The sequence below is a fragment of the Anomaloglossus baeobatrachus genome, chromosome 6 (assembly GCF_048569485.1).
Source record: "Anomaloglossus baeobatrachus isolate aAnoBae1 chromosome 6, aAnoBae1.hap1, whole genome shotgun sequence".
Lineage (NCBI taxonomy): Eukaryota > Metazoa > Chordata > Amphibia > Anura > Aromobatidae > Anomaloglossus > Anomaloglossus baeobatrachus.
This window is the reverse complement of record NC_134358.1, coordinates 110,166,663-110,177,539: the sequence shown is the minus strand read 5'-3', so window position 1 is coordinate 110,177,539 and position 10,877 is coordinate 110,166,663. Positions and strand designations below refer to the sequence as shown.

Genomic DNA, 10,877 nt, shown 5'->3' with positions numbered 1-10,877 from the left:
CCAAGTTGATTGATGGCCATGGCAAAACGAGGCAAGACCTCATTAAAGAACTTTTACAATGGGACGCAGAGCATGTCCGTTCCCCCAGTGCTGAAGAAGAGGAGTCAAGCCAAGCCCAGGATGGTGCTGCTGCAGAATCCCCACCATCAACTGCAAGCCAGAGCAGTGACCGGGGCAACATGGACTCCTCCTGCAGATGGCCGTACAACAATTCGCTACAGATGACCGGCAGGGACGGCTGAACCTCATTCAGCAATATCGAGAGGCTGAGAGAGCCGAGTGAGAGCGCCAAGCCCAGAGAGACCATGAATTGAATATCCTCAAAGCCCAGCAGCAGACATCTTCCTCACTAAATGGTGAGTCCAATAATGCCAGCAGCTTTAAGCCCCGACCAGAGCACTTTCCTGTGATGGAAAAGGACGGGGATTTGGACACCTTTTTGAGGGGATTTGAAAAGACTTGCTTGCAGTACCAGTTGTCCTCAGCACAATGGGCACGATACTTAACCCCAGGGCTGCGAGGTAAAGCCCTAGACGCGTTTGCCAGTCTCCCTCAAGAGCAGAGTGGAGACTATGAGGCCATAAAGCAGGCCCTAATACGGAAGTATCAGTTGACTCCAGAGATGTACCGCAAAAAGTTCCGGACCCTCCAGCATGGACCTCACGACAGCAACAGAGACTTTGTGGATGGGCTCCGGACCAACTTTAACCAATGGGTCCAAGGACTGTCCACCACCACTGGTGAGCTGATAACAGACCTGATAGTAAAGGACCAATTGCTACACGCGTGTTCTGCAGACATGCGACAGTTCATAATGGACCGGGAACCGAAAGATGCGAATACAGCAGCACAGATTGCCGACACCTATGAGGCCAACCGTCCATCGGGGGTGCGGAAGCCATCCACCGCCAGCTTGAAAGGGGGTAAGATGACAACTACGACCATCCCTGCCCCTACCAGCCAACCTCCCATAGGTCCTGTGTCATCCACCAGTGCCCGGCCCACCTCTGACACTCGCAGGTGTTTTTCCTGCAACCAGCCTTGACACCTCAGCTCCGCTTGCCCAGAGAGGCAGAAGAGGAACCCCACATCCAAGGCCCAAGGGTCTACTGGAACTGTCCTTTTGGCAAGGGAGGCGGGTGGTAGGGCCTGCGAAAACCTACACCCTGTCACCGTGGACGGAACCCCCACTGTGGGGTTCAAGGACGCTGGGGCCGACCGAACACTGATCTGCCCCGAACAGGTACCCCCTGAAAACTTTATCCCGGGAAAACTCCTGACTGTCACTGTGGCTGGGGGTGTTCACCAATCCTTCCCAATGGCCCTTGTTCCCCTCGACTGGGGTGCTGGGAGAGGGTGGAGGGAAGTGGGGGTGGACGAACATCTACCAACCAATGTTTTATTGGGGACTGATCTGGGGTAATTAGTTGCACAATTTCTCCCTGATGATCCTACCGAATCCAATAAGTCATGTGATACAAATGTTGTTGATAAGTCATGCGATGCAAATGTTGTTAAATTATGTGATGCAAATGTTGTTGATAAGTCATGTGACCCGAATGCGGATATCCAGAACGTAATTACAAATGTGGTGCATGGTAATAAAGTGGAGGTTTGTACAGGTGAACTCAGCCATGACACGCTGCAGGGTGACGTGGCTGAGGACGACCCCAAGGTAGCAAGTGCCTGTGCTGACAGAGATGGAGGCAGACATGAGAACCACGAGGACAGTGGTCAAATGCAGCTGAGCAGTGTCACAGCGGACAGTGACACAGCCAGTAATACCTGTCAGGCTGATGGGGAAGAGTGGTTATTCTCCGGGGAGACAGCCTTCATCGGTGCTGTCACCCGCAGTTAGAGTGCCCAGAACGCAAATTAAACCTTGCCTTCTGACACCTCTTCACCCAGAGGGATAACGGAACTGGTTACGGACCCAGAGCAGGTCCCAGAGGGTCCCGATGAGGTTGGAACCTTTAGTCAAAATATGTATGGTGTGAACACTGCACTATTAGAGGTGGTATTGAGGTGCTAGTGAGAGGACCAAGGTCCGGACTCTAAACTGTACATTCAAAACACTGCACTCTCATCAGCATGAGGTATTAGTAAAAGGAAGTCAACAGATTCTTTATTGTGCAAAAAAGTTTCTTTATTTATGAATAAAGTGGGTGGGAGGGACTAAGGGACGTTTCGGCCCAGACTGGGCCTTCTTCATACCAAGTCACACTGGGAAAGGGTAGAAAAGAAAGAAATCACTATTTACATATATCACAGAAAAAAACATATTTACAGAGCATATACATATATACAAAATAACATGGAAAGTCATGTCCTAGTTGTTGTGAATGGTACAGTAATAGCATCTCAGCAGTTGAGGTGACTCACTGATTTTCATAGCAAATAATGTCAAGTCAAAGACAAGATCAGGCAATATATGAAAGGTTTGCATACCTCCAAACATAGAAGAAGTAATATCACAGAGGGAATTTTTTTCTCTCTTTTTCTCTCCTTATTAAGGGTTTTTTGGTATAGAAGTGGTTACGGACTCCACCCAGGAAAATGGATGCAAGTCCTGCAGATAAAGGCATGGTTATGAAAGGGTGGTATTCCTATAGGGGAAGTGGCATTATGGGGGAGGGGATAGCGAATTACCTTGCCCGTATTAGCAAATAAATAATTATTAAATGTTGTCCTTTTATATTGGGAGAGTTTTGTGGCTCGTGGTCCCTAGAGGATAAACAAGGTCTGCTATCAGCAGGTAGCAAATGATATATGACACCCCCCATGGAGGATCCCCTGCATATCATTACCTTAAGTTTATAGTAGATAGATATGATCACATATGATATGTTAGTATCCACAGGCATAGGGGACTTATTTGCATCTGTAATTATGCGAGATAAGTCTTAGTGACTACATTCCATGTAAACAGAGAGTACAGTGGTACGTAGCAATTCATGAAGTAACACATATTACCTGTAGGCTTTAGGGTAAGAGTATAGCTGTGGGTAATGGAGTCCTCTGAAAAGTAGAAGTAGGAGTAAAGCGTTATAAGATTGGAGCGTTATAAGATTGGAGGTGGACAGCATTAGGGACAGATAGTGTCATCGCATACCTTTGCAGCCGTCTTCCCAGACTGTGGCATAGAGCGATAAGTTAACAGGATTGGGAGCTATTTAACTCCCAAACCCGGAAATGACTGGGCACGCCGGCGCCTGCGCAGTGGCGATCTGCGCCACTATTAGTATATTGATGGTACCGTTCAGCCGTGAATAGAGGCGCCCGCGCATGCGCAGTAGAGTTAAACTCGTACTTAGACATGGGAGGATGTTTATCCTAAGCGCGTCATAGGGGATCAATGAAGGAATAGGAGGTGGACATTAGGTATAACAGTCTGTTGATAGTGACTGATTATTGGCACCAGAGGGGAATTCATCTATCTAGTCGCTACATAGAGCAGCAATGTACAAAACATTTGGAGATATAGGCACATAGAGACAATTGCAGTATAATATATAAGCACATATATAGAGAGACATTGTAATAACTTCCTCTTTTTGGTCAAAGACCAGTGGTGATTAGTTTACATATACATATCTTGAGGTATGACCTGGGAAAAAAAAACACATAAAAAAAGGAAGGGTCCCAATATACTAGTAGAGTGAACTATCATTACCGTCTATATATGACTAAAAATAGAAAGTGCTAATTTTATACGTTACCATCTAATAGTGAGTGAGCGATGGAAGGAGGAAAGGTGAAGATGGTATTTTTCAAGTTTTCTGTAAAAAAATTTTTTTATGATATAATTAGTACGAATTCGGGCAAATACATAGGTAAAGTACCATCATTATACTAGCCAATCTAATTCTCTATTGAGACCTTTAGGTGCTAGGGTTTGAAGCTTATGGATCCAGAAGCTCTCTCTTTTTTTGAGGAGCTCGATATGGTTTCCTCCGCGTCTGGGTCTATATACTTTATCAATGACCTGAAAGCGCAACTGCGCTACGTTATGCTTAGCTTCGTGAAAGTGATGTGGAATAGGTAGCCATAATTTTCCACACCTAATGGTGGATTTATGGCTAGCAATACGATCGCCGACATGTTGAATTGTTTCCCCGACATACAATAATCCACAGGGACATTTGATGATATATACAACAAAATTGCTCAAGCAGGTAAAGTATTCTTTTATTGGGAAACTTTTGCCAGACCTAGGGTGTGTAAAGTGGTCTCCTTTGATCACGTTCGAACATGATGGACAACTTAAACAAGGGAAAGTACCCAGACGTTTTGGTGCCAGCAAGGTTTGTATATTTGTTTTGTCACTCCCAATATCTGCTCTGACCAAAGAATCCTTTATGTTTTGGGGTCTTTTCTTACACATGATAGGGGGGAGTATGAATGACCCTATCTCTGGATATGCTTTTTTTAGGAGCGGCCAGTGGCGATTAATGATATTGTATATTTTAGGCATAGACGGGTGATATGTGTGGACAAAAGGTATCCTTTCCATTGTCACTGTGTCTATACCCGAAGGGGGGGGTGGGCGATAGTCTCTCTCTTTCTGTTTTAAGCAATGTTAGTGGGTAGTTACGTTCTATGAACCGATTGGACATTTCATCTAATCTCTGTTCTCTTGTGTTCTCATCCGACACTATCCTTGTAATTCTTGCAAATTGAGATCTAGGTAGGCTGTTCTTAGTTGATTTGGGGTGACAGCTACTGTATAAGAGCATACAATTCCGATCGGTTGGTTTCCGGTAAAGATCTGAGGAAAGATTGCCCATTGTGTCTTTCTTGATATACGTGTCCAAGAAACTAATTTCTTCCTGATGATGAATCAGCGTAAATTTGAGCTCAGGCCACATTTTATTGATATGATCATCAAATGAAAGTAGACTTTCCAAGTCGCCCTGCCATATGCAGAATATATCGTCTATGTAGCGAGCCCATAGAAACGCCAATTCATCAAAAGCTGGATATGAGTACACAAAGCGTCCCTCGAAATAGTCCATGAACAGATTTGCATACGCGGGGGCTACATTAGAGCCCATCGCGGTCCCGTGCTTCTGGACGTAAAAATCGTCCTTAAAAAGGAAATAATTGTCATTGAGGACTATCTCGAGGAGGCCCATAGTGAAATCAATCGAGTCCTGGCTCAGGTTAGTTTTGTCGAGCGCAATTTTGGTGGCCCTGATGCCTTTCTGATGAGAAATTGAAGTATATAGACTACCCACGTCCCAGGTGCAGAGGAAACTGTTAGGGGGAACCTGTTTAAGGTCTCTAATCTTCTGTAAAAAATTATTGGTATCCAAAATAAAAGATTTAGTCTTTTTAGCTAAGGGGGTAAGAACTTCCTCTAGATAAATTGACAGGGGAGAAACGTTGGACTCTGTCGATGCTACAATCGGTCGGCCAGGAGGGTTAACGAGAGATTTATGTATTTTGGGAAGTGAGTAGAACACCGGTGTTATGGGATGTAATTTAGTCAGAAAAGTGCGGGTGGATTGATCAATAGAACCTTTGTCAAAGTGAATAGATAGAAACTTTTGGATTTTTTGTTGAATCTTGAATAATGGATCTGAAGGTATCTTCTGATAAGTCATAGTATCACTAAGCTGGCGCTTAATTTCACTAATGTAGTCATGTGTATTAAGGACTACGATTGCTCCACCTTTGTCAGCGGGTTTTATAGTTATGGCTTTGTTTTCCCTCAAAGACGATATAGCCAATTTTTCTGAAGCATTAATATTACTTCGTGTGGGGTAAAAACCCAACTCATGTTCATGTATATTGTCTTTAATATCGCGGTCCACTAGAGCTATAAATGTTTCTACAGCATGATGGGTTCTAGGTGGCATAAAGTGACTGCGATTGTGAAGACCCAACATCTTAATGTTGGTTTCTTTGAGAGGTGGTTGTTGGTCTGTGTTATGGAGGAAGGGTCCCAATATACTAGTAGAGTGAACTATCATTACCGTCTATATATGACTAAAAATAGAAAGTGCTAATTTTATACGTTACCATCTAATAGTGAGTGAGCGATGGAAGGAGGAAAGGTGAAGATGGTATTTTTCAAGTTTTCTGTAAAAAAAATTTTTTATGATATAATTAGTACGAATTCGGGCAAATACATAGGTAAAGTACCATCATTATACTAGCCAATCTAATTCTCTATTGAGACCTTTAGGTGCTAGGGTTTGAAGCTTATGGATCCAGAAGCTCTCTCTTTTTTTGAGGAGCTCGATATGGTTTCCTCCGCGTCTGGGTCTATATACTTTATCAATGACCTGAAAGCGCAACTGCGCTACGTTATGCTTAGCTTCGTGAAAGTGATGTGGAATAGGTAGCCATAATTTTCCACACCTAATGGTGGATTTATGGCTAGCAATACGATCGCCGACATGTTGAATTGTTTCCCCGACATACAATAATCCACAGGGACATTTGATGATATATACAACAAAATTGCTCAAGCAGGTAAAGTATTCTTTTATTGGGAAACTTTTGCCAGACCTAGGGTGTGTAAAGTGGTCTCCTTTGATCACGTTCGAACATGATGGACAACTTAAACAAGGGAAAGTACCCGTACGTTTTGGTGCCAGCAAGGTTTGTATATTTGTTTTGTCACTCCCAATATCTGCTCTGACCAAAGAATCCTTTATGTTTTGGGGTCTTTTCTTACACCCACTCACAACCAATCCGCCTCCTCAGGGAGCGAGTCCAGTGGCAGCCAGTCAAACTCTTTTTTAGGACCTATAAAAAGAAGAGCAAACCAACGAGGAGGTCGAGGAGGAGGAGGAGATTGGGGGATGACGTTGCGCTCGCAGGTAAGGGTCCCAATTTAGTCGTCAACATCTCTAACTATACTTTGGCACCTAATGAACTTTCCTTACTTAACAAAGGCTTGACCTTTTGCCCCACGCCTAAATGGGATTCCTTTACCCTTGAAAATGACATGCAACGGTTTTATAGGTCAGTTAGGCTCAAAACTCACTTTAGCTCTAATATACCCCATAACACAGACCAACAACCACCTCTCAAAGAAACCAACATTAAGATGTTGGGTCTTCACAATCGCAGTCACTTTATGCCACCTAGAACCCATCATGCTGTAGAAACATTTATAGCTCTAGTGGACCGCGATATTAAAGACAATATACATGAACATGAGTTGGGTTTTTACCCCACACGAAGTAATATTAATGCTTCAGAAAAATTGGCTATATCGTCTTTGAGGGAAAACAAAGCCATAACTATAAAACCCGCTGACAAAGGTGGAGCAATCGTAGTCCTTTATACACATGACTACATTAGTGAAATTAAGCGCCAGCTTAGTGATACTATGACTTATCAGAAGATACCTTCAGATCCATTATTCAAGATTCAACAAAAAATCCAAAAGTTTCTATCTATTCACTTTGACAAAGGTTCTATTGATCAATCCACCCGCACTTTTCTGACTAAATTACATCCCATAACACCGGTGTTCTACTCACTTCCCAAAATACATAAATCTCTCGTTAACCCTCCTGGCCGACCGATTGTAGCATCGACAGAGTCCGTCCTTTCTCCCCTGTCAATTTATCTAGAGAAAGTTCTTACCCCCTTAGCTAAAAAGACTAAATCTTTTATTTTGGATACCAATAATTTTTTACAGAAGATTAGAGACCTTAAACAGGTTCCCCCTAACAGCTTCCTCTGCACCTGGGATGTGGGTAGTCTATATACTTCAATATCTCATCAGAAAGGCATCAGGGCCACCAAAATTGCGCTCGACAAAACTAACCTGAGCCAGGACTCGATTGATTTCACTATGGGCCTCCTCGAGATAGTCCTCAATGACAATTATTTCCTTTTTAAGGACGATTTTTACGTCCAGAAGCACGGGACCGCGATGGGCTCTAATGTAGCCCCCGCGTATGCAAATCTGTTCATGGACTATTTCAAGGGACGCTTTGTGTACTCATATCCAGCTTTTGATGAATTGGCGTTTCTATGGGCTCGCTACATAGACGATATATTCTGCATATGGCAGGGCGACTTGGAAAGTCTACTTTCATTTGATGATCATATCAATAAAATGTGGCCTGAGCTCAAATTTACGCTGACTCATCATCAGGAAGAAATTAGTTTCTTGGACACGTATATCAAGAAAGACACAATGGGCAATCTTTCCTCAGATCTTTACCGGAAACCAACCGATCGGAATTGTATGCTCTTATACAGTAGCTGTCACCCCAAATCAACTAAGAACAGCCTACCTAGATCTCAATTTGCAAGAATTACAAGGATAGTGTCGGATGAGAACACAAGAGAACAGAGATTAGATGAAATGTCCAATCGGTTCATAGAACGTAACTACCCACTAACATTGCTTAAAACAGAAAGAGAGAGACTATCGCCCACCCCCCCTTCGGGTATAGACACAGTGACAATGGAAAGGATACCTTTTGTCCACACATATCACCCGTCTATGCCTAAAATATACAATATCATTAATCGCCACTGGCCGCTCCTAAAAAAAGCATATCCAGAGATAGGGTCATTCATACTCCCCCCTATCATGTGTAAGAAAAGACCCCAAAACATAAAGGATTCTTTGGTCAGAGCAGATATTGGGAGTGACAAAACAAATATACAAACCTTGCTGGCACCAAAACGTCTGGGTACTTTCCCTTGTTTAAGTTGTCCATCATGTTCGAACGTGATCAAAGGAGACCACTTTACACACCCTAGGTCTGGCAAAAGTTTCCCAATAAAAGAATACTTTACCTGCTTGAGCAATTTTGTTGTATATATCATCAAATGTCCCTGTGGATTATTGTATGTCGGGGAAACAATTCAACATGTCGGCGATCGTATTGCTAGCCATAAATCCACCATTAGGTGTGGAAAATTATGGCTACCTATTCCACATCACTTTCACGAAGCTAAGCATAACGTAGCGCAGTTGCGCTTTCAGGTCATTGATAAAGTATATAGACCCAGACGCGGAGGAAACCATATCGAGCTCCTCAAAAAAAGAGAGAGCTTCTGGATCCATAAGCTTCAAACCCTAGCACCTAAAGGTCTCAATAGAGAATTAGATTGGCTAGTATAATGATGGTACTTTACCTATGTATTTGCCCGAATTCGTACTAATTATATCATAAAAAATTTTTTTTACAGAAAACTTGAAAAATACCATCTTCACCTTTCCTCCTTCCATCGCTCACTCACTATTAGATGGTAACGTATAAAATTAGCACTTTCTATTTTTAGTCATATATAGACGGTAATGATAGTTCACTCTACTAGTATATTGGGACCCTTCCTTTTTTTATGTGTTTTTTTTCCCAGGTCATACCTCAAGATATGTATATGTAAACTAATCACCACTGGTCTTTGACCAAAAAGAGGAAGTTATTACAATGTCTCTCTATATATGTGCTTATATATTATACTGCAATTGTCTCTATGTGCCTATATCTCCAAATGTTTTGTACATTGCTGCTCTATGTAGCGACTAGATAGATGAATTCCCCTCTGGTGCCAATAATCAGTCACTATCAACAGACTGTTATACCTAATGTCCACCTCCTATTCCTTCATTGATCCCCTATGACGCGCTTAGGATAAACATCCTCCCATGTCTAAGTACGAGTTTAACTCTACTGCGCATGCGCGGGCGCCTCTATTCACGGCTGAACGGTACCATCAATATACTAATAGTGGCGCAGATCGCCACTGCGCAGGCGCCGGCGTGCCCAGTCATTTCCGGGTTTGGGAGTTAAATAGCTCCCAATCCTGTTAACTTATCGCTCTATGCCACAGTCTGGGAAGACGGCTGCAAAGGTATGCGATGACACTATCTGTCCCTAATGCTGTCCACCTCCAATCTTATAACGCTCCAATCTTATAACGCTTTACTCCTACTTCTACTTTTCAGAGGACTCCATTACCCACAGCTATACTCTTACCCTAAAGCCTACAGGTAATATGTGTTACTTCATGAATTGCTACGTACCACTGTACTCTCTGTTTACATGGAATGTAGTCACTAAGACTTATCTCGCATAATTACAGATGCAAATAAGTCCCCTATGCCTGTGGATACTAACATATCATATGTGATCATATCTATCTACTATAAACTTAAGGTAATGATATGCAGGGGATCCTCCATGGGGGGTGTCATATATCATTTGCTACCTGCTGATAGCAGACCTTGTTTATCCTCTAGGGACCACGAGCCACAAAACTCTCCCAATATAAAAGGACAACATTTAATAATTATTTATTTGCTAATACGGGCAAGGTAATTCGCTATCCCCTCCCCCATAATGCCACTTCCCCTATAGGAATACCACCCTTTCATAACCATGCCTTTATCTGCAGGACTTGCATCTTGCAACTATTATATCCATTTTCCTGGGTGGAGTCCGTAACCACTTCTATACCAAAAAACCCTTAATAAGGAGAGAAAAAGAGAGAAAAAAATTCCCTCTGTGATATTACTTCTTCTATGTTTGGAGGTATGCAAACCTTTCATATATTGCCTGATCTTGTCTTTGACTTGACATTATTTGCTATGAAAATCAGTGAGTCACCTCAACTGCTGAGATGCTATTACTGTACCATTCACAACAACTAGGACATGACTTTCCATGTTATTTTGTATATATGTATATGCTCTGTAGATATGTTTTTTTCTGTGATATATGTAAATAGTGATTTCTTTCTTTTCTACCCTTTCCCAGTGTGACTTGGTATGAAGAAGGCCCAGTCTGGGCCGAAACGTCCCTTAGTCCCTCCCACCCACTTTATTCATAAATAAAGAAACTTTTTTGCACGATAAAGAATCTGTTGACTTCCTTTTACTAATACCTCATGCT

At 42.6% G+C, this 10,877-nt stretch overlaps 1 pseudogene; it reads left to right on the top strand.

Annotated features, from left to right (window-relative positions):
* The first annotated feature begins 409 nt into the window (after nt 1-409).
* On the top strand, nt 410-4,405 carry LOC142243825 (uncharacterized; annotated as a pseudogene).
* Nucleotides 4,406-10,877: the final 6,472 nt, after the last annotated feature.